This window comes from Acipenser ruthenus, chromosome 4 (assembly GCF_902713425.1).
Source record: "Acipenser ruthenus chromosome 4, fAciRut3.2 maternal haplotype, whole genome shotgun sequence".
Lineage (NCBI taxonomy): Eukaryota > Metazoa > Chordata > Actinopteri > Acipenseriformes > Acipenseridae > Acipenser > Acipenser ruthenus.
The window spans coordinates 14,204,046-14,229,654 of NC_081192.1; the positions used below are offsets into that span (position 1 = coordinate 14,204,046).

The 25,609-nt window shown below is 36.4% G+C and overlaps 2 long non-coding RNA genes across 2 annotated transcripts; one reads left to right on the forward strand and one right to left on the reverse strand.

Annotated features, from left to right (window-relative positions):
* Positions 1–220: 220 nt before the first annotated feature.
* LOC131736824 (uncharacterized) lies at positions 221–9,677 on the forward strand. Its single transcript, XR_009328407.1, has 3 exons — positions 221–496; positions 2,427–2,477; positions 8,266–9,677. It is a non-coding gene; the product is annotated as an uncharacterized LOC131736824 (long non-coding RNA).
* Positions 5,598–24,621, reverse strand: LOC131736825 (uncharacterized). The gene is made up of 4 exons (XR_009328408.1): positions 24,168–24,621; positions 9,676–9,789; positions 9,412–9,477; positions 5,598–6,524 (listed from the first exon to the last, which is right to left on the reverse strand). It is a non-coding gene; the product is annotated as an uncharacterized LOC131736825 (long non-coding RNA).
* Between the last annotated feature and the right edge of the window lie 988 nt (positions 24,622–25,609).

Below are 25,609 nucleotides of genomic sequence, written 5' to 3' on the forward strand. Positions count from 1 at the left end.
GGCCGGTGTCCCTCCTGGCTTTTGTTCCAACTATGCTCTAAATTACTTAATTGTACTGATTATTACCAATTATTGGTCTAATTAAGTAATTTAGAGCACAGTTGGAACAAAAGCCAGGAGGGACACCGGCCCTCCAGGACCAGGATTGCCCACCCCTGCCCTAGACCCTTAAAAAACCTCTAGTAAACCCTGTAGGTCATCTTGGATAAAGGCATCAGACAAATGAACAAATAATAATTAGAGTAGTATGCTTTATAGTATAAGCAAGCACACTGTACGCAAGTGAGTCAGACAACGTAATGTCATTTGACTGACGGTTTACTTGGCACTGTCTTGTCAGCAGAGAATACCTTGAAGGTCCTGACGGCACGCCACTGTGTTACAATTCGAATATCCGCCACAGCCCACGTGTTTCTTTTTTTCCCTACATGGCTGCGCTTCCTCCAGTTTCACCTGAAGAAAATGCAGCCAAAACAAAGCGAAGAGACAAGCTACGGTAATGTAACAGTTCATCATTTTAGATACTGCGATGTACTTTTTTTTAAACCTCTGACCTTTAGTTGTTTTTTGTGCATTTTCATTTGCAAGTGAACTGTGACATTAGGACTTTATCGAGCACTATATTCTGCAATTTTGAATACTTACTTTAGATGCTGTTTTAAAATGTTTTTGTTGTTGTTGTTTTAATCTTTTGCTAAATTGCATTACCTTTTACGTTGTACACAGTTCTGTGCATGGGTAACATTTTGATTTCATTTTGCTGTTGGATCGTTAACGGGGAATTTTACATACTGCTACAATACGTACCAGTGAGGTGTTATTTTCAGGTTTGGGGATAAGAAGTGGTACGCAGTGCACTGTGCTTGCTCGCGTATTCCTAACATCTTCTAAACAACTTCCGCTTAGAAAGCACGGGCGTGCCATTCAAATCTGGTACGTTATCCTGTTTTCAGTCTTTTTCATCTTTTTTAAATATATCATATTTTTCCACCATGAAGAAAATAGTACGTGCATATTTATCATATGCATTACATTGGGTCCTGTACATTTTTTTTTACTTCTGCATCTTTGGGGTGGACTTCTCATTTAGTTTTGTTGGTCGTGAATTGTTTTGTTTGTTTTAGAGAAACTGATTGTCTGTTTCCAGATTGTTTGCAAAAAAAAATATGTATAGTAAATGGTTTGCAAAAAAATAATGTATAATTAATGGTAAATGGACCTATAGAAGACACATCACATTGCAATTGATTGCACCTGTACCAAAATCTCACATCGTACCACTTTCTAACATTACATGGGTCAAGTTTTGGTATGAGTACCACATTGTGATGATATACCACTTTATAATACTACAAGTATGTACTGTATTATAGTCCATGTGACATCTCTTTTGGCAAGTGATATTTTCTGAATCATATCGTTGTGTATTAAAATACTTCCTCTGTTGAAAATATAGTACTGTGCCAGCAAAACCAATACAGTACATCTAAATGGAAGCCTACTTTTTTTAAAAACACAGTCCTTTCAGATATGTATGTTTGATACTGTATCTTTTTTGTGTTCCCTGAAAAATGGACAAGGGTTGGAATGGGCCAAAATGAAATAATCAGTTATGTGTCACACACGTTTAACCGTCACTGAAGTAAAAAATTTCTAGTGTAGGATACTTGAGTGCTTACTGTATACTGTACCTTTAAGAAATGTAACAGCTTTCCTTTGGAAGCTGGTGACTATCAAAACTACTTGTGTTTCCAAGGCATGTGTAAGATACCCACAGCTTTCCCACAGATAATTATTTATATATATAGTACACAGAAATGTTAGCAAACACAAACACCCTCGGAACAAACTATTGAACATAAAAATGGCAACATAGTTAAATAGTAATTTGAACGCACTCCCTAACCTTTTTTTTCAGCCTCCTTGAAAAACAAAACAGGTTGCCATGGAAACCTGACCGCAAAAAAAAAAACAAAAAAAAAACACAGAACTGGTACACAGCTAAATTTTGATCAAGTTATTAAAGTTGTTACTATCAAATACAATTCTTTATGCAGTTCACTCTGTGTCTAATAACTCACTAACAGGTAGAGTAAGCCCCCCACAACAAGCAACATGGAACTTTAGAACTGGCAGGAAAATAATTGCTCACCAGAGATTATAAAAAATACCGCATGGGGTAGTGTGTGATACATGAGAATTTAATGTCCACCCTCGGGGTGGGATGCTTGGATAACTCTCTTGGGTGTGCATTAAATCATTAAATCCTCATATTACACACTACTTCCCCATGCAGTATACTGCAATATAAGAAGTATTTATATGCCTGATCACATCACCTGCAGGGTGGTTGAGGTAAATGTGTTTGCTACTGGTGAATGATACAGTAAGGTCCTCAATAATATGTTGCATTTGTGTATTTTCAGGTCAAACCTGTGATAAGGTTCTGAATCAGCAAATTTGCAGCTCGATGGAAGGTATGCCACTTCATCATAAATACCACCTGTCTCTATGTAAAGGAGCACTAGCTTGTGAGTTTCAGGGTTCAATTGTAAGAAATCTCCTTGTGCAAGTTTACATGCTCCATAACAACACATAAAGACAAAAGAGTAAATAAATGATATGGTTTTGAACATATAGAAAGTGATTTTTTAACAGAAGCCAGAACTAATTAATATTACTCAGATTTCCATAAAATATGTGTATGAGCATTCAAACTGGATTGCATGGGCCTAGACTACAAGTTAACACAGGGCTAGACAGGTTTTTCACTCACCCCAATATGCTAAAAAGTGTTGTCCAAAAATAGTCCTTGCATAAAACGGTGTAACAGGGTATTCTCTATGAACTAGCAGCTCCTAACCCAGAGCAATCACAACATCCATATGGAAACAAAAACAAAATTCCACAATGAAGATAAAAGGTACAATTAGAAACACCTGGAATAGGAGTTTAAGAAGTTAAATATGTTAATACTGAAAATACTGGCACAGGCAGGCAGATTTGGGAAGATTGCTCCCATTATCTGGATTTATGCCAAAAGCTGATCTCAACTTCTGTCATAATTGAAAAAGTACACCTGCTGGAAATTCCAGCAACTGCTGGTTTGATGCTGACAGTAGCTGGTAATTGGGACACATGTACTGGTTTCTGGTTAGTTACCTTGCTGGTTTCCAGTCCGTAAGAGTTAGATGTATGTATTGCCTTGAATAAATCCAAGCAGAGCTGCTATGAAGTAAAACCACTGCACCACCAAGACTGTGGGATATATTTTGCAACTTTTCTCTGCAGATTAGTGCTACTCATTTGAAGTCTTTCTCTCACCACCCTTTTAAATTTGTTCCAACAATGCTTGGTTGGACACAGAACTGGAGATCTAGGTTGTGGACTACCATGCACTTTAATGCATTTATTCAAAATCAACATTTATTGCATGCAATTTAAGGGAATAATATTGAATCTGATGGAGGTATCATCACTTATGGGCACCACCGCATATTTGAATACATAGTTCAATAATTTCAATATAAAAATAGCTATTAATAAAGAAAGGAATTTATGAAACAGTCACAGCTGAGCAAGGATGCTAGCCGAGGGATTTAACTACACTCTCAACTAGTGATATATTAGGGCTAATGTCTAAGCGTTTTGACATTTTCTATTTGTTTTTTAGGCTAAAAAAGAATGCATTCTTACCAATACGGCAAGATGTATCTGAAAGATTTGTCCCAGACCAAGAAACTAATCTTTTTCACATTTTCACTGACAGGGAAGTAAACAGAGATTGTCAGTCAGGACATTAATAATCCACTTAATAAGACATGCCAATAGATCATATTGCTGTTCACATACTGTCTAAAGCTATGAGGTAAAGGAATAGCTGTGTAAAGACATTTGATGGTATGATTTTCCCTTAGGCTGACTGAAAAAGCTTTTTTGAAATGATGCAGTTGCAAATTTATTTTTATTTATTTCACCTGGAAGCAAAATCCTGTTCTATTTGCACCACTGCTGTTTGGCTTAATTAGTTAAGATTATGAAATGAGAAAAAACAATATTTTAAGTTATAACATGTTATACAAATGATCTTAATTTGTTTCTTGTAAGCTGTATACCTTTTCAAAGTGTTTTTCTATTGGAAACTGGGTCCATAAAACTACTGTAGCAAGAAAACTTAAGGTCACCTGACCATGGTTGTTTTGCTTTGGCATTCCAGTAAATAAAAGCAGATGATAGAATAATTTTCAAAATAGAATCACGGGTGAACAGTCCTGTGCCAGGATTAAATCAAAACTATGGTGTTGCCATATCCATTATAAACTATAGGTATGGCAGCACCATATATTTTGATTTAATTCAACCCCAGGTCCGGTTTTACACAACTGGTGTTACGTGAACCTCAAACATGGGTTAACATGCATTCAGGGTACCAATTACACAAGCTTGTGAATCTATAAAATATACCTTTCCAATATCTTATAATACACAGCTGTACTACAGTGGAGAGGTCATTACTGTACATACTTTAACTGCTCGTCCACAGCACAGATACATACTTATCCACACCCCATGTTCAACCATTCTTAAATACAGTAACTGAGAATCAAACCCCTGTATCCAGGTTCAGGGGCTGTCTGTTAAACCAGAAGAGCCATTTACAGAGATGATAGATGAGTCTTTATGTTACTCAACTCAGTCAACTCTCAGAGAAAAGTTTACTTATAACAGCAAAAAAGTCGGTCAAACATATCATATAGTTGTTTGCCAAATTGTTCCTTTTATCTGAATTGTTTAAAACACTTGAAAAGGAGGAGCTGCCTCAGCGCTATCCTTTACCAGGATGTTTTTGAAAACTGAATCACTTTATCTCAATGGGTTTTTCCTGTGGAGTATTTTGAAGGAGCATGAATGATTAACTTCACTTAAAACAACCAAGAAACCAATCGCTCTCATTCTCTCCCTACTATCACACAGTCAATGCATGCAGTCTAGAAGCTGATACTGTTAGTGGAATGTGGCTTCGGACAAGCTGGAGTAAAGCTCAGATGGGAAGCTGGCACACACCAAGCCCTAAAATGCTTTTAAGAGATGTTTTTAACTGGAGGAGTTGGACTGGTTTTCTTTTCTTGCTTCTTTTAGTAATACTACAAAGAGCTGGCCCGCCACAAGCCGCTTTCCAATTTGTATCTTACTCTTTCACCTTCTGCAATTGCCAGGCAGCTTTTGGCAATAAAATCATATGCAATTAAGTATTAAATCCAGTCTTTTTATGTTTTGTATGTAATTTGCTTCATATTATAACCCAGTGGAATGCTGTCAGCTGTCTGATTAGCTGTTTCACCATTATCCTTAACCCACGAAGTGTCATCTACCTGTTATTTAAATTTGCTCTTTAACTATGTTGTTATGATAACTTTCTCTAATTTTGTTAAACACAAGAGTTAAGTCTCAATGTAATGCATTAAATGACAGTAACACGACAAACAGCAAACAATCTTCATATAACAAACAAGAACGCAATGAAATCTCATTCTAAAATCCCGATTTAACTTAAAGCCACAGGCACACATTTTTCTGAATTTTTTGTTCTACTTTAATGAATATTTAAAGAACCACTCTTCCTTGGCATTACAAAGCACATGCTTTCATTAAACCCTTAGTTTGCAGATTATTTTTTTCATCAAAAATCAATAAAAGGAATTATGTTACCTTTAACATTATCCAATATATGTGGGAACAAATTGCTTAATTGATCACAATGGCAAGTAATTGCTATTTAAATGCATACACTACATATATACCAGTAAGGTGTTGCCAGATATTTCACTTTAACTTTTTTTTTACCCTGCACTTTTGAAATGTAATGTCTTACTTTTATGTTCTCAGGTTAAAACTGCCAGAGTTAAAATTATATGTATAAATAAATAAAAAAAGAGAAAGAGATTAAGGATTAAAATCACGTAATACGGGATTTACTGTAGTCAACAAAGTATTAACATCACCACTGTACCAACATTGGAGCTTTACAGAATGGACAGAATCCTATTTGTTAAAAGCAAATTTGCCATTTTAGCATAACCCCACCTCAATTAAAATACAATAATGGGCACACGTATGACACAGTCAGGTTTGCTGTACACCCTCCTAAAAATGTTCCCTTCAAACATGTTAGGCAGATAGGCTATCATGTTTTAACTGAATTTATTTGAAAGAAACAAAAAAAATGAAGTCCTTGGTTGAAGTATCAAAAATACAGTCAAACAAGTTGCCAAACACATCTTGTAAAGGCAAAGTGAGAAACGAAGAGTAATCAAATCTTCCTTGCTAAAGAATTCGATAGTATTTGACGTGTAAAGCATTTAAAAGTTTGTTTCAAGTTGGAATCTGAGAGATTAGAGTTGCGTGCTCGCTGGTAGGACGGGTCTCCACTGTATCTGTGTCAGTGGAAGACAGCTGCTTGTTCCTCCAAGGGGCTGATTCTGTTTACTTCAGGGATTGGGTGTCCTCTTCAAAGTGACTTGCACCTGCAGAAAAAAAAAGGCTTAGCGGCTTTTGAAATGCTGAGCCCTTGCCCCTGAGCTCTCAGTACTTGAAATATCTCTTTAATCCTGTTAACTCCTTCTGTTCACAGACGGCTGGTAAAAATAACATCTAATGGCTTTCCCTCAAGTTCCACTAGAAAATACCTTGAGTTTCAATTGCTGCACCTCATCAAACGTGATAGAACCACTAACAGCTGTACTGTATATGTTTACCATGGCAAATTTGTACGTTAAAAGTTTTTCACACTTTACCATGCTTGTAAGATACTGCACTATGCTTTAACCATGCACTGATTTACAAGCCCCTATGTAATAACATGTCTTTACTATTCTGGTCTATGTATATAGACAATGTGTCTGAATAACTGTCTGAATATCATGCTTTTACCACCGTGGTACACTGCAGTAATGTGTTATGAAGATTCACCCATAATTTAATATATCCAATTTCGGTCAAACTAAAGAAACTCATTAAGTTGTAATTTAGTGAGAATGAACAGACCAAACTGGACAAACTGATTTGGCAAAACGGTCCCATCCTCCTTCCCTGGGACGTGTTCTGCATGTTGTCAATACTGAACAAACTGATCCACATCAAGCAAGTGTCTGAATATGTTTGATTCAAGAAACTGCGACCTTAGTTTTTTTCAAGGACACTTTCATTGTATTGTTTGTCTATTTTGTCCATACGACTTCAGTTTTACTGACATTCTAGGTTACCATTGAACAGAGCATCCTTGTGAATATCTGAAAATATGCAGCATCAGTAAAATAATTATGAAGACTTGTGTGATAGAAAAAGGTCTGCTGAGTCTTTTACAACTAATTCCTTTTTGGGGGTATTTCTCACTTGCAAGTTACCATGGTAATACATCAGATTTCTGTGAATCACCAAGTGTAGTCTTTTGGACAAACATGCTACCCAAGTTGCATGGATTGAGATGGTGAAAGGAACTCCAAAGGAATCATTTTGTGCAGGGCTTATTACCCACCCCCCTGAAAAAAACAAACAAAAAAGTGCCAGACAGGTTATTTATGCATTATAAGGGTGGTGGATTGACTCCAGATGCATGTTCCTTACAAAGGCCTAGCAAAAGTGCTTGCAAAAGCAAAATAAAGTATATATAAAATGAAATTAACTGACAATACAATACTGAAACTTCAGTCTTATTTTTAAAATTTGTTACATTAAAAAAAAAAATACTGAAACAAACAATAAAGGCATCAGAAAAACTTAAATGTCGACAGAAAATCTTAATATTTCCACTCACTCTACTGTATACTCAGTCTGATCCGTCCTAGTAACACTATTGTCTGTTAATTGGAGATGGATTGTTGTCTGCAGAATTGAGACAAATGCTATTAAAATTACTATACTGATTTAAATACTGTAGTTTTCCATTGACATTACAACTACAACCAAATACAGTGGTGTACTAGTAGTACTAGTAGCACTAGATTGTTCTTTACTACATTTATGGAAATCTGTAAATGTATTCCCCGAAACTGAGCTGATGTAGGTTGCAGCGAACCCCAGTTTTTTTTTTGTTTTTTTTTTTGCTGCATTGTTTTTTACATAGTGCGTTATGGAGAATTCCTATTACTGCTGCAAGGATATACACAGGTTCTATACCAGTTTGATAGCAAAACAATCAAAATATTTATCCTTTGCTGAAATTACTAATGTTGGATCAATGCAGCATTGTTTGTATTCCATCTTCAGCTCACAATTCTGGGTGGAGCTGCTGGAAGAACTGAAGGAGTCAGGCCATTTCAATGGCTCCAAAAGGATGTAAATAAATGCACAATCTTCTCTGGAACCAGCACAGAATCAGACCTTCAAGAATGTCACCCTGCACATTAGGAATTCCTAATGAATTATTTAGCCTGCCACATGGGTATAAGGTTCAGATCAGCTGAGAATGTTACAACAAATGCTGTTTAATTACTTATTTTAAAAGATAATATGTAATTAATCTAAGCAAGTGGAATAATATGCTGTAATGAATAGTAATACTGAAGGGTCAGCTGGAAAAGTAACTGTTATTTCTTCAAAAACCAAAGGCTGGACCACGGAACTGATAGCGGTGGGATTGTTATCCTTTCTTTTTCATAAAACTACTTTATTTCCTCAATCTAGACTCTTGCACAACCTTCAAAGTCATAAAGGAAGGTAACTTATTTATTGAACTCATGGTGCATAAGCTAGGACAATAATGTTGGATTTAATTACCCATGTTCATTCCATGTTCTTTTGTAATAAATTAAGTTGATCACATGTCCTGATAAGACAGAGAGTATATACAAGCAGATTTACTAAGCTGTAAACTTACTGCCACAAAATTAAAGTCAACAAATAATGAACGGAACAAAACAAACTAATAATGACTCATAACTCAAATTAAAGTTTAAGGCACACTTAATATTTACAGAATAGCTTGAAAAGGCAGCGACATTTAGCAGTTCTAAAATTTTAAACTTACCAGAAGCAGGACTACATTAAACATTGTGAAAGTAATAAAACTGACATTACTTAACCCTTTCAGCTTTGAGCTGAATGTGAAATTAAGTTATATAATTCAAAAAGGAACTCCTTTAATGAGTATACGGAAGAACATGACAAATATTTTCGATATCTATTTCAGTAAATTGAACTTTACAGTCCTGTCATTATTGTAAGAATATACAGTAATAAAATAAGGCAGTACCTCCAGGACTAAAAGGGTTAAATGTAGAAAGTAACTTTTTGTAGTTCAGTGTTTGACAATATAATTGCAGGATGGTAATGATGTAACTGTTACTGAGCTTTGAAAATTGAGATTGGAATGCTCCAAATTTTAAAATAAAAATGTACAAAAACAATTCTTACCACTCCACTAGTGTTTTCAGATTCCTGTTCTGATTATCATCTTCAATTTAAACATCTGTGTAGTTTCTGGATGATGCAAAATACAATATTAAATATATCTGTATTCAGATATTCATATCCTGACAAATTGTAAATAGTGATATTCACAAATTTTCTATATAAAGATAACGAACTATGTGTTGCAAGAGCACGGCCCTGTCGTTACGAGTTAAAGACAAAGGTTTCTGGTTGTTATTTCATAGCTAGGTTTCTTAAATGTATTACCTGTAACACTTGTGCTCTGCACTGTTGACAGAGGTACCAGCACTTCTGGATACTCCCAGGCTTGATGTACTTGCAGAACAAAGAATCTTCCAAAGAAGGATCTTCCAAAGCCATCTACAAAAAAAGAACAATATAACTTTTTTCCATTGTTAACTTTGAGGGGTGTCTATCAAGTTAATAAAATGTGATATTCAGAACTGATATGGTGACTGAATCTCATTTCTGTTACACTAAAGTACCAATTTGACTTTGTTCCTGCTGCTTGTCTTCTGGGAACAACTTGCCCTTTTAAATTTTAAATTCTGACGGGATGAGGCTCCGCCACAAAGGGTCCACTGAAGTTCTATACATACATTAAGAAAGCCCTTCAGCTGTGTAAAAAAAAATCAACGCTGTGCAGCAAACATATTTAAATAAAAAGTGTGCTGATCTGTGTTTACTTTTCTACACAGCTGAAAATGGGCTTTTGGCCGAAACGTATGTAGCCTTGTAAGCACACTCGCTACCTTGACACTTGTATTAGTCTTTATTAGGCGGCATGCCTGATAATCAAGCTGTGTTTAGCCTCATTATTTAAACGTGTGGGACAGGTAATAACATGCAGGTGGCTGCTGCACAAAGCTTTGTTATTGCTGTGGTGAACTGTAGCTGAGACGAATTGAGGAAAATGTTTCTGTGATTTGGGGATCTGACGGGTTTCTTTTAGATTTTATCCAGTGAGAAGGAGGCTCACTATTTTTGGTCCATTTTATTTATTTGTATCACGTTTGTGTGTTATTTAACTTATTTATTGTACACATTTCATTTTGTTTGTTTGTATTATTATTATTATTATTATTATTATTATTATTATTATTATTATTATTATTGTTATTATTCACGTAATAATTGCTGCATGGTATTGCTGCCAGTTTAACGCAATGCAGTCTTCCCAATAATGCTATTATCATACTGAATAAATCGGGACTTTTGGTATATGATTGTATTTAATAAATAAACCGTGTTTGTTTTTACAACTTGACCTTGCCTCAGTTACAGTTATTTTTCACCCACATAACTTTGGGTCACTAAATAAATAATTTTGTTTTGTAATTATTTAAACCTTTTGTATATATCCAAAATAAAATGTATACTGTGTGTGGTGGGGGTGGGGGGAGTTATAAAAATACAGAGACAAGTTATCATCAGAATGTTTTACCTGAGAAATTCGTTCAATAAAGTGTACAGTTCCACAGCAAGCTAGTAGCAGTGGAACTCTGCATGTCGCAGTCCTATGAAAGTTTTATAAAACCCTTTTTTTTTTATTTGCGAGGTGCTTGTGAAACGGGCCCCTCTGAGTAGCAGTCATCCTAGACTCTAATATTAAATTGGGTAAAGTAGTCCAAGGTTAGTGCTAATCACGGTATGTGAAACCAGCCCTATAGGACATTTCCATAAATCAATCTACAAAGCTCATTAGTACATTTTTATTTACCCTTTGAAACTATACATTCTGCACATGAATTGCATGCAATGAAGTGTATAATTCTAGTCTGTGAATTAAATGCTTTACTTCAAATTCAGTACAGCCCTTTGCTTTTCAATTTCAAATATGTTTTTGATAATGTCACCGAAAACGGAAAATCAGGATTTCTTTTTAAAATGATTTTAAACGCCCTTCCTCAGGATTTAGCCCCAGGTTTTCTGTGGTAAACTGCAACATTCCAGCCATACACATCTGGATGTGTTATGTTTAATCAGCTGCACATGTATCATTACACATTACAGGGGAAAGTCAAGGACTTTATGTGGTACATTAAGGGATGTTTCACTTCATATAGGAACTACGAATTGAAACTGTAGGCAGGGAACCAAAACAAAAAAACACTAATTTAAGCAGTAATTGATTATTTACAGAATATTATTTATGTTTCAGTTCACATTTTGATAATATATATTTTCTAAGCTACGGGTTATCATCAAAATAAAAGGAATGACAATTAATTGTTCAGATTAAGACATAGATGGGATGGGTTAAAGAACAATGAAAGAATATTAAAACAATGCAAAAAAACAAACAGCATTATTCTATATGCATTGCTTTAACCTTTTGTTCACTACAGCACTGTTTTTACACTGTGTTTATTTCAGTATTTTTTGGTTAGCTGTTAGCCTTTTGTAATTTTAGACTTTGTAAAATAGATGGTTGATCAAACAATACCAAGGTATAATTCTTTAGATTCAAAAAATAATGTATTCAAGACTACTTTTTTGCATTCAAAATGGAATCCAAACAGATTACAAAATAAGATTTGGGCATTTAAAGACACTGTTAATGTCAGTTTTAGGAAGAAAAAAACTATATATAATTTCTTTATTTCTTTTTAAATTCATCTACAATGTAAATTAAGTCAACCTCAAGTCACAATACATTGCACTCCCAGACTCTGTTAAAACTGATATCAGAAGCATGAGCTCTAACTGACTTGAATGTATTTTATAACTATGTTATAAAACTATACCAATACATGTTTACAAAATGATTGAACACCCATCTTGCCAGAAACAGCTACATTTAGTTCTGAGAGTGATACAAAATATACACATGGTATTTAGGATCCAAATCTCCCTCAATCCCATTGAGTCTGCATTTGCATTGTGCTTTGGCTCAGATATCTTTTGTAACGTTTCATTGATGAGAGGACATAAGAAATTCTAAGACTTCTGCTTCCAATGCAGCAAATCCCCAATTAATTGACCTCCATAATGACTAGACAGCTTGTTTTCACAATATTTAGTATTAACAGCATGTTATATCCATATACATTGTTGATAATAAGATTATGATCAATTTAGTGAATCACCGATTAAAACGGAAATAAAATTATTCCTAAGAAACTCACTATGCCCTAAATAAAGCAAAAAATATCCCATATCCATTTTCATAAGGAAGTAACATGTTTATAGTGTCTTGGCAGTCAAACTCAGCTGATAACCAGAGTGTACAATTCATTTAATAATAACAGTACTGCTATGTCAAAAACACAGAAACGGATTAACTGAAATACAAACCATAAATCACACCATAAAAAAAATAAATAAAAAATAAGCATCAGACCCTGACTTTATACATACAACAGCTTCAAGCTACACTTCAATAAAACAGATAAAGAAAATATAAAGAGGCTTGTCTAAAGTACAGAACCGTTTTTTTAAGACAAATCAATGTATATTAGTGCTGAGGTTATTGAGTTACCACAGGTTGTAACATAGTTCATACCATCAAAACGTATTTTAGAATACATTTGCTATGGACACATTGGTATTCTACACTGTTAGCAATACTAAACCTGGGTGTACAGTAGAATTTGTAGAGTCAGAATACCTCTCGTGGCTTTACTATGCTTTCACTTTGCTTTATTACACATTGCTATGCTTTTACAATGGGGATCTTTTTATAAGGGACAGCCCACCAATGGAGCACCGTTAGAACTGAAGACAGGATAATTGTAAACTAGTGCAGACAGCAATCCAGAGTATCAGGTGCAGAACACGGAACAGCCCACAAAGCTGTTAAGAAAGGCTTGCAGCTAATTGTTACACCAGAAGTTAAGGCTCTTGTTACACGAGTCAATGCGCTGACAACATAAATTGTAGCAACGTGTTGCCTATGACGTCACCGTGGGGGATTTGACCTGTTACACGATACAACTAACAGTTAACTCGCAGTCGATACAAATTGCCTTTAATCCAAGCAATATCCAATCATATTTAAGAACTACGTCACGTGGTTCTGTTTTTCAGGTCATATACTTACAAATACCAAGCATCAGTACAACTAGTATTACTGTCATCTTTAAATAATTGAACAACTAATAATTATAATAATAAAGTAGTAACGTTTACAGAATAAAAGCAAATATGTAAAACTCAATTTAACGTACAGTACTACGCGTAGATAAAAATGAACGATAATTCTTAATTTCTTTAAATGCTGTAAAATACCTACTGTTATATGCTGTTCCCGTGCCATTAACACCTAGAATCAGAGAGTTTTGCCTCTCGTTTTCCTCTTCTAAAATATTGTTCAACCCTCGAATCCCAGAGGAATTTGTGCTCTAAACAGTTCAATTAGAATAATTAAATCCACCTTTATTACAAAAAGCAGCATATATATATACAGTGTGTATATATATATATATATATATATATATATATATATATATATATATAGATATATATATATATATATATATATATATACAGTATACAGGGCAGCAGTGTGGAGTAGTGGTTAGGGCTCTGGACTCTTGACCGGAGGGTCGTGGGTTCAATCCCAGGTGGGGGACACTGCTGCTGTACCCTTGAGCAAGGTACTTTACCTAGATTGCTCCAGTAAAAACCCAACTGTATAAATGGGTAATTGTATGTAAAAAAAAAAAAGTGATCTCTGTATAATGTGAAATAATGTATAATATGATATCTTGTAAAAAATTGTAAGTCGCCCTGGATAAGGGCGTCTGCTAAGAAATAAATAAATAAATATATATACAGTACTGTGCAGAAGTTTTAGGCAGGTGTGAAAAAATGCTGTAAAGTAAGAATGCTTTCAAAAATAGACATGTTACTAGTTTATATTTATCAATTAACAAAATGCAAAGTGAGTGAACAGAAGAAAAATCTACATCAAATCAATATTTGGTGTGACCACCCTTTGCCTTCAAAACAGCATCAATTCTTCTAGGTATACTTGCACACAGTTTTTGAAGGAACTCGGCAGGTAGGTTGGCCCAAACATCTGGGAGAACTAACCACAGTTCTTCTGTGGATTTAGGCAGCCTCAGTTGCTTCTCTCTCTTCATGTAATCCCAGACAGACTCGATGATGTTGAGATCAGGGCTCTGTGGGAGCCATACCATCACTTCCAGGACTCCTTGTTCTTCTTTACGCTGAAGATAGTTCTTAATGACTTTCGCTGTATGTTTGGGGTCGTTGTCATGCTGCAGAATAAATTTGGGGCCAATCAGATGCCTCCCTGATGGTATTGCATGATGGATAAGTATCTGCCTGTACTTCTCAGCATTGAGGAGACCATTAATTCTGACCAAATCCCCAACTCCATTTGCAGAAATGCAGCCCCAAATTTGCAAGGAACCTCCACCATGCTTCACTGTTGCCTGCAGACACTCATTCATGTACCGCTCTCCAGTCCTTCGGCGAACAAACTGCCTTCTGCTACAGCCAAATATTTCAAATTTTGACTCATCAGTCCAGAGCACCTGCTGCCATTTTTCTGCACCCCAGTTCCTGTGTTTTCGTGCATAGTTGAGTCGCTTGGCCTTGTTTCCACGTCGGAGGTATGGCTTTTTGGCCGCAAGTCTTCCATGAAGGCCACTTCTGACCAGACTTCTCCAGACAGTAGATGGGTGTACCAGGGTCCCACTGTTTTCTGCCAATTCTGAGCTGATGGCACTGCTGGACATCTTCCGATTGCGAAGGGAAGTAAGCATGATGTGTCTTTCATCTGCTGCAGTAAGACTGCGTCTACGGTCCTCAACGTTGCCCGTTTCTTTGTGCTTCTTCAAAAGAGCTTGGACAGCACATCTGGAAACCCCTGTCTGCCTTGAAATTTCTGCCTGGGAGAGACCTTGCTGATGCAGTATAACTACCTTGTGTCTTGTTGCTGTGCTCAGTCTTGCCATGGTGTATGACTTTTGACAGTAAACTGTCTTCAGCAACCTCACCTTGTTAGCTGAGTTTGGCTGTTCCTCACCCAGTTTTATTCCTCCTACACAGCTGTTTCTGTTTCAGTTAATGATTGTGTTTCAACCTACATATTGAATTGATGATCATTAGCACCTGTTTGGTATAATTGTTTAATCATACACCTGACTATATGCCTACAAAATCCCTGACTTTGTGCAAGTGTACCTAGAAGAATTGATGTTGTTTTGAAGGCAAAGGGTGGTCACACCAAATATGGATTTTATTCAGATTTTTCTTCTGTTCACTCACTTTGCATTTAGTTAATTGATAAATATAATCTGTTAACATGTCTATTTTTGAAAGCATTCTTACTTTACAGCATTTTTTCACACCTGCCTAAAACTTTTGCACAGTACTGTGTGTATATATATATATATATATATATATATATATATATATATATATATATATTCAGTCATAATAAAAAACTGCCTTTTATGGTAATATTGTCACAGTGCTGCGGAGTAACAGTTTAAAAAAAGGTAACAAAATAACATAATATGGACATCGGTTTAGCATACTTACAGTAGCTACATTTTTATTCCCCTATTATTATTATTATTATTATTATTATTGCTGTCTTTTATACAAAGGTATTTTAAATATTAAGAAGGAGAGACCTGAACAAAGGTGCAGTTCAGGCGTAGTTAACGATAGTTGGACAAAGATTTTAAGTAGTTTTAAAAACTTGTTAAAAGTAACTCTCCCAGCATTGGTTGTTATCAAAATAGTCCACTACCAAAATGACGATGTGTTGACCAACCTTCATAAAACTCTATGAGAAGTATTTCTTTCTCCTGAGTCCAGGTAATTGCGGCTTTCGTCTCCATTTCAAGTGTTGTTTTCACTGTAACAGACAGAATCACGTGACACACACCAGTGCTCTGATTGGATATTGCCTGGAACCTGTTGCTTGGAGTAGGATTGCTGTCCACTCAAGCAATCGCGTTGCCACGCAGTTGCCAGGACGTTGACAATACGTTGTCAGGGCTGTTACACGGGGCAATCCTCACGGGATTTGGTCACAGGCGATAAAAATTGCCAGTAAATTGACTCGTGTAACAAGGGCTTAACTTGCAAAAAGATATTTTCAATATCTGTAGCATCTGTTCTATAGCAACTTAAAAGCGGACATAAATAATTCCAGATTTGAAATGAGAATGGATTTTTGGCACGTCCACATATAAATGTTCCCCATGTGCATATAGAAGTCACTTAATTTGGAATCCTCATTAGTGATTTTTGCATACTAAGCAATCCTCTTGAGTAATTAACAATATAATCCAAGCCCACGTGGGACAGAAACAAAAGGATTCACATACCGCAGAAATACAAACAATGGAAAAACAATCAGAGTTGTTTCTCCCCATTGTATTACTTTGGTGGCGTACAGTCAGACTCTTCTAAGTTAATGTCATCATAACCATAATGTGTAGGGAAAGGCTTTTTTGTTTCAAAATAGCTGTTTGTTCTTACTGCCAAACAATTTTGTGGACTGTGGCTGTTGTCCCACTGTACCTCCCAGACATTTCCAAATGTCAAACAAGAAGAATACACTGAGCGGCTTTCAAAAGTTTGGGTTGACCAAGTTTCCTTCATGGTTTCCGAAATTAAAACAATGGGCTTTCAGGGCTAGAAAACAACAGAGGACTGGAGGTTCAGAACAACAAATTAATTTCACTTCTAAACCTTAAACAGGGGACTCTTTTTAAACGCCATACTGATTAGTTCTGACTTCACTGACCACATTGTAAAACAAGGAATACCCTTGGGCATTCCATTGTGGCATCAAACAGAATTCATAAAGTCCATATGTGTGCTGTAAACAGTATAAGGATCAACTCTTTTGGCAGGCTGAAATACAATATTCAGTAGAGCAGTTTGTATGTACTGTAGCGGAACCCATTATGTCATATTCCCTTTTTCCCTTAATGGAGTGGGAAACTCAATTCTATTGGGTTTTATTATGGACACTGTTTGTTTGAGTGTGCTCGTGTTAAGTGAGCATCTTAACCACAATTGAAAAAATAGCCTGTTAACCTCATCTCACTGGCAGGGGCCACAATGTGTAACAACAGTCCATCTCACAACACTGACTGTTGCACTCATTCACTTTCAGGAGACACTATTCCTTATAAAAGTTGACAATATTAAAAGCACGGTAAAGTGTAATTAAGGAAAGCATGGTAAAGCAAAGGTATGCATTGTAAAGCACAGAGAGGTAGGGTAAAGCATGTAAAAAACAATGAACAATGGTAAATACATAGTATTACCACAGGAAAAGCATGGCAAAACTTTTATAAGGGATCATTTTTGGCTGCCATCTTAGACGGCTATTTCTTTCAACAGCAGGTAGGCAGAGGAGCAGTTGTCTTCTGGGACATTTGCCACTTGGATGGTCTGCGGATGGTCCCAGTAGTTGTGAATCCAATAGAACCCTGACGCTTCTACAAGTTTAATAAGGGCTGACTAATATGAACTGCTCTGCCATATACATAGCTAAGTTATTCACATGAGCCATCATGTGGTTCAGCTCCTTTGTGTTCCTAATGAAGAGGATACCCACAGTTGGATTTACCCTCTCATTTGTATACACTTTGTTTTTCTGTTTATTCATTCAATTTTATTTCACCTTCCAGTGAATTAGGTATTATTTTCATGCAACGTAATTTACGCAATCGTAATGTACATAAAAATGCACCCTGAACTGAGCCAAAAATGCACCCTGAACTGAGCCAATGGTTGAGTCTAATTCCCATATTATGGAGCAGATGTTTCAAATTGTTGTCCAAACACTGCATGTCTAAAGGGCTTTTAAACATAATCTTGAACCAGTGACAAACCTTTTAGCTCAAGCCTTCATCAGTGTCTTGATTATACACCAGTTCAGAATGTTACTCAACACTTAAAAATAAATAAAGCTGTTCAACTGGTACTTTTTTCCTACAAAAAAAGTTTCAATATAGCTGTAGCAGGGCGATTGCCCTGCACAGGGGAAATGTAGTGTTGGTGTAATTTATATGTGAACATGGGTTTGTTTTGTGTGCTTTATGGAGTTGTTGTGTTTGATTAAATTATTGTTTACAGATGGGTGCTCAAGTGAGACTTCCTGCCTGCTAGGTTTTGTTGAGAGGAAGGGCAGCAAGTGATTGGCTGTGCCGGTCCTTGACCATTAAGTGGGCGGGTCTCAACTGAGTGTCCGTCAGCATAAAAACATCCGGTGGGGATCATTCTGGGCGACTGCACCACCATGCTACACAGGAGGGCGCATTGTGTAAGCTCAGTTGGGCAGCGGCCTCTTTACAGGCAAACTACAACTACACAACCCTTAAACTGCAGACGGTGCTTGTGAAGGCAGTGCCCAGTCGAGGCTGTATGAAGAAGAATACCGGATCATAAGTAGGTTAGTTTAGGAGATATTGATCCAAGGTAATGTGTAGCAAGGGTTACGTAGTGTAGTAGGTACCTGGAGTGGGACGCCTTGTTCAGTAAGGCTAGCGCTCGCCTTGTGTGGCATCTTTATTTGTAGTTTTTGTACTGTGTTTTATTTTTGCCTTTTGTACAGTCTCTTGTATCTGTCCTCTGTGCGCTACCACATGACCTGTTTGTTTACTTTCTTTTGTATTAATAAATCCTGCGCGCCTGTGCTGGCGTTTCAGCTCCAACTTCCATGTCTCTCTCTCTTGTATATCAGTGGTGACACACGCACGTGACAGGAGTACCCTGTCACAATAACATTTAAGTTAAGTGCTCCCTTGAGTTCAATACTTGTTATAGATGTGGAAATTTAACAAAATGGAGCTCACCTTCATTTTGTGTATATTTCCCTGTTTTTTAATGAAGTTTATAACTAAAATTCGGGGGGAGGGTCAGACACCAATCTCCGCGTCGCCAAATTGAATCATTCAATTTACACATTAGCTAATTAAGATTGTTAGCACTATAAATACCCTCTTCACTTACCTCTCATTTGTGTTTCAATTTCATCGTAACCCACCACCTCCTCATCTCCACCTCTTTAAAACATTTTTTAGGTTTTGTCAATGGGGGTCTCCGCCTCGTCCAGTCGGCCAGGCAACGAGCCCTCAAACCAAGTTAGGTTTGAAGCCAAATGAATGTGTATATATAACATACTTCTTTGTAAATTTGCATACTCCTCATTCTCCTCAATAAATATTTGTACTAAAACATTTTATGATTGGTGTTTGTCCCAAACTACTGAAATACACCAAACAATTTAATGTGTGGCTTTGCAAAACATACTGATGTGGTTAAAATGTATTTTAAATGTATGAAACAGTATTTAAATATGCTATATTTATAGGCCTCTATTTTATACATGTTATATTTATGTGCTCTATGGAACCTATGTTTTCTGCATGCCCACCTGATTGCTAAGGGGTCAAACGTAAGCAACATTACATCACTATGCTTAACCAGAGAGTTTGTTTACATTTTTCAGGAGAGATGCTTAAAATCATTTCAGGCTAAAATTCCATATACGAGGAAATGAATCAAACAAAATGAAGGTAAGCTCGATTTTGTTAAAGCTCTCTGCCTATAAACACTCACTTTTAAAAGCAATAAAGTAATTTGGTGTACAATACAAAATAATGATAATATGACTATTGGTCATGGACCAGCCCCCTTATGCTTCAAAGGCTGAAAAATGGACTGCTCATTGCTCAAGTTAGCACCATAGGCTAAAATAATGTGAATTGATGAAATCACAGTGCAAACTGACAATACAAGTGTGTGTAATTCATTCCTCCACCATTGTTGCTTTATATGCACACATTACATAAATCCCCATCACCTTTCTCCAGAGCTCATATATTTCTGTGCTTTGGAAATACAAATACTGGCTGCATGAAGACTTCATTTAGAGTCAGGGGAAAGGCGGACTTCCAATTCCTTCTGATTAAGGCAGAGTCCAGATGTGTCCAGCAGCAGGCCTGATCAAAGCAGACAGTAAGGCGAATGAGAGCAGAACAGTGAGCTGTGAAATGGTAGTTTTCCTAGGAACATTCTACAGCTCTCTGTCAGCAAGCTTTGAAGAGGGCAGTACTGTCAAGGACAGCCTAACTCTTCCTCACAATTCTTCAGACAGTTAGCCTTTGTGATGACATAATGCTGCAGAAAATATAAACATACACTCTTCTTGCTGGAATTAAAAGGCAAAGTTGTGAGCCCAATCTTAGTTTCACTTCTCGAGTGTACAAGTAGGTTCCAGAGCAATGGCGTAACTTTGGTTTCAAAAGTGGGGGAACAGTTTCTGTAGCTTGGGCATGCATGTAGATTATTCTATCTGAAATAATAAAAGATATGTTATAAACAAGTATAACAAAACATTGCATCCCTTTTATGTCTAATTCAAAAATCCAAAGACATTCCTGCGGCAATCATTCAAAACAATAAATTGTTGACACAATGTTGTCATGAGTGATGCATGTGGCAAATAGCTATATTATTCAGTTGCTTCTGAGTCATGGAATTACAAAGAATTTCGAAGAGCACTGAAGCTCCTCTCAGATTGGAGCCTGGATCCAGGATCGGATCCCTTTAGTACAACCGGCCCCTGAGGCAGTGTTGAGCGCTAGAGTGAGTGTGGCACAGTGCAGATTTAATGAGAGGGATGAGAATTGCCCTTGAAATATATTTCTAGAAACGTTGAGGTTTCCCAACAATTGAAATACTTAAGATAAATAGTTTACCTATTAAAACGATGCTAGTGCTTTATTGGTATAAGAAAGGGGTGTTTTTAAAAGTATTTTCAGCTTCCATCCACTTAAAATATGCAGATGTAGGTTGAACCTCAAACTGCAGTGTATCGCCGATAATGTAAATAACACCAAGCTCCAGACAATGAGTTGCAAACTTTAAACGTGTTCCTGTTTACAGAGAAGAACTCAACTTTACTATGATGAATACAATAATGTTCGTTATGGTAATAGTTTATTTATTAGTTTAAAAATGTTTAGTAAAATGTGACCAAGAGAGAGTTTTTAGAAAATTGATAAATAGAGATGCGAGAGTCTGTGCGGTGTATTTAAACATGCAAAATAATTTAGAATCAGTAATATATCATGATTCATTTGGTATAATAATTGTGTAAAAAGTTCTTGGTAATGTATTTAATTGTTATTGATGTCTGTATGTATTTGCACAAAGGTCATTTTGCTGTTTTAAGTTTACTAATTTAAAATGAAAAGTTAAACTGTCAGTAGACAGAAACCTCAGTGTGATAACATTAGTAAATAACACGAGCTCTGGTGATTTACAAACTTAAAACATTTTCCTGTGTTTTTGGATACAGCAACCTAGTGCATCCTCCTCTATCTTTGTCCACCCGTTTGCCATTTTCCCAACATTACTGTGATCTCAGGCTGTATACAAATTTGTCTTTAAACTACATGCCACGTTTGTTCACGTCTCATTGGTCAGTTTCCCTAGTTAATGTGTGTGCTGTTCCAGGATCGGATCAACATTACGGATCAGTAGAGTCTGATCCAGATCCTTGTGGAAAAAACATCATCTCATGATCCGGCTCCAGTGATCCCGCATCCAATCCCATTTTTCTTCCCATTGACTTCTATACTGACTGGTGATTATATCAATAAATTATCGTGAAATAAAAGTAGTACTACTGCAATGTGAGGTGAACATTTCCCCATCATTGAAAAAGCGAGGGGGGCATATCCCCCATGTCCCCCGTGTAAATGACGGCTATGTTAACAATTACAATAAAGTTACAATATTTTGATCAAATGAAAGGTACAAATATACCAGGAAGCAATATTTGTCTATGTATAAAACATTTAGGCTGTTAACTGTGCAATATTTAAATAAAAGTGCGATCGTAAAGCAGCTGCTTTCATTCATTTCTATCATTACATCTAATTCAAGTAACGGTTAGTTATTTAGATGCACCAAGAACCAAAAACTTTTACCTTACCCACTGAATAAAACAATAAAAATAAAAAATATGCAGGAAGACTCTATACACATATATAGATTTTCAAATAGGCTACAAGCATCCCAAATACGTATTTATAGGTGTTATATGCTGTTCCGTATAGAGGCTAAAAAAAAAAAGCACATTAAAATGATTTCAATTAATTTTTCATGCAGTATTTTGATACCGCACTCAGGTATGCCTCTAGTGGCCTGGCGGTGCCGTGCAGGAAAAAAAAAAAGCTTCAGATGAAGCTCAAAATTTGGTACACACAATCAATTTGTGGGGATTCGGTACCAAAGTTATAAATGAGGTATTGTACCGGCTAAATCAGAACAGTTAAGAACATAAGAAAGTTTACAAACGAGAGGAGGCCATTCGGCCCATCTTGCTCGTTTGGTTGTTAGTAGCTTATTGATCCCAGAATCTCATCAAGCAACTTCTTGAAGGATCTCAGGGGTTGGTTCCAGACCCTCACAATTCTCTGTGTAAAAAAGTGCCTCCTATTTTCTGTTCTGAATGTCCCTTTATTTAACCTCCATTTGTGACCCCTAGTCCTTGTTTCATTTTTCAGGTCAAAATTTCCCTTGGGTCGACGTTGTCAATGCCCATATCCTCCTTTGTAGAAATTTGTGAAAAGTAATCATTTAATATATTTGCTATTTTTTTGTCTTCGTCTATGATTTTTCCATTTGCATCTCTTAGGCATTTTACCTCCTTGTTGAATGTTCTCTTGCTGTTATAATATTGGAAAAACTTTTTGGAATTGGTTTTAGCCCCCTTAGCAATGCTCATTTCTATCTCTCTCTTGGCCTTTCTAACTTCCTTTTTGACTTGTGTTTGCAGTTCCATACTCTTGCTGTGTACTTTGTTCTTGGTCCATTTTAAAGGCTCTGTAAAGTGCCTTTATTTCTCTGAATATGTTTTTTAATTGATCCATTAAACCATTTTGGCCATTTTGTTTTAGATTTTGGGATGTAATTGTTTTGCGCCTCTAATGCTACATTTTAAAAAAACAGCCTCCCTTTTACCATGGATGTTTTCTATATTTTACTCCAATCAACTTCTTTTAGTCTCTGTTTCATACCTTCATAGTTTGCCTTTCTAAAATTGTAAACCTGAGCTTTATTCAATACTTTGGGGATTTTAAAAAGCACTTCAAATGAGACCATGTTGTGGTCTGAGTTTGCCAATGGTTCTCTGACCTCTGTTTTAGTTATTCTATCTTCATTATTTAAAAAGACTAAATCAAGGCATGCCTCCCCTCTAGTCGGTGCATTGACAAATTGCGTTAGGAAGCAGTCATTTGTCATTTCCACCATTTCAATTTCGTCTGTCGTGCTCACCACCGGATTTTCCCATTTTTTATGGGGGAAGTTGAAATCCCCCATTAATATGGCTTCTCCTTTGCTACACGCATTTCTAATGTCATTGTATAACAGATTATTTTGCTCAGCGTCTGAATTTGGCGGTCTATAGCATGCACCTATTATTATACCCTTTGAATTTTTGTCCATTATTCTGACCCATATTGATTCTGCGTTGTTTTTTTCTTCCAGATTTAACACCTGGGCTTCAAGACATTTTTTATGTATAGCGCTACCCCTCCAACTCTTTTGTCCTGCCTGTCTTTCCTATACAGTGTATATCCACTAATATTATATTCGTCTCCATCACTCTCGGATAACACCTATCACATCGTAGTTACTTGTTAGTGCAGTAGTTTCAAGTTCTAACATTTTGTTTCTGAGACTTCTAGCATTTAGATAAATACATTTTATGGCTGTCTTACCTGAGTTGTTGCCCTTGTTTTGATGTAGTCTCCCTTCTGTTTTTTTTGTTTATTCCCCCCAACCTCCTTTCTAGTTTAAATGCTTCTGAACCTCCTCAAGGATCCTTTTTCAGAGTAGATTGTTTGCCTTTTGGTTTAAGTGCAATCCATCCCGCCTATATAGATAGTTCTTGATGTAGAATGTGGTCCAATGTTCAAGGAAGGTGAAGTTGGAGGGTACGTGAATGTGGTTCCTGCTTTTTAGTTTTTAGTGCTCAGATCTTTATACACAGCATGTCCTTTATTAATCGTAAGCAGGTGCAATGTCAATGTCAATATTGACCCATACACGGGACTGCTGCTTGGTTATGGAAAGACAAGGCATTCAGTCTTAGAAGAGCTATATTCTTTGGTTTCGATGTGCTTTAACAATTTCCGTGGATCAAGACCGATTTCTCTTTTAATTTAACTGGAAATAAAGAAGAGGCTGCTTTTAAAGTTAGTGGCCAGGCCCAGGATTTATTGATTTATGTCCCAAAATGATGTGCGTTGCACTTTTTCCATAAGTTAAGTCAGATTGTGGTGTGTGCTAAAACAGGATTTCTCTCATATAACTGCATGCAGCTTTCATGTGGAATGTTGCATTACTGTGACCGCAGCATCAACAGATGGCCCTGGGCCTCACCGTGGTTGCAGAGTGTGTATAAATAAAGCTGGGGGACTGCCTCCATGCCAGAGGAGTTTACTTTTAAGTTTACCCACAAAGCCAATCTAACTGGCCAATCCCAAATCGGATGAGCCACCGTGGACTTTCATTTTAGTTTTTGAAAAGCCTTGTTCCTAAATAGCTGGAGTTGTTGCAGTACTGTTTTTTAATTCAGTGAAAATGACTGGCATCTACGCCTCATGGGAAATAAATGACAGTCCGGAAAGATGGAATATTTTCAATAAGGCTAATATTAACAACATAAACATGTTCCGCTCATATATATAACACTTGAATGTATTTGTATTTGCTTGCGATTGTAAGTCGCCCTGGATAAGGGCGTCTGCTAAGAAATAAATAATAATAATAATAATAATAATAATAATATATTATAAGCAGTATAGAAGGTTATTATATAAACTAGAGCATCTTTTTGAGTCCCTGTATAAATGTTAACATACTCCCAGGGAGTCAGAGGGCTAAGTGGCTGTTGCTCAACAAATAAGAGGTTATAGCTTGTCACCATTTTCTCAGATTGTTGATTTTTTTTATTTAGCTTCACATTGCTCCCCCCCCCCCCCCCATTTTTTGAAATGAAGGTAGTGTGTGCGAAACAAGGAATTTAAAAAAAAATAATAATAATACAAATATTGCACATAACTGATGTCTGTCTTTAGACAGTTACCTTAGAAATGTCCCAGTGACCAAGTATTGTTATTGTATCTCTACACTACAGCCAAACCAACTTTGACAAGCC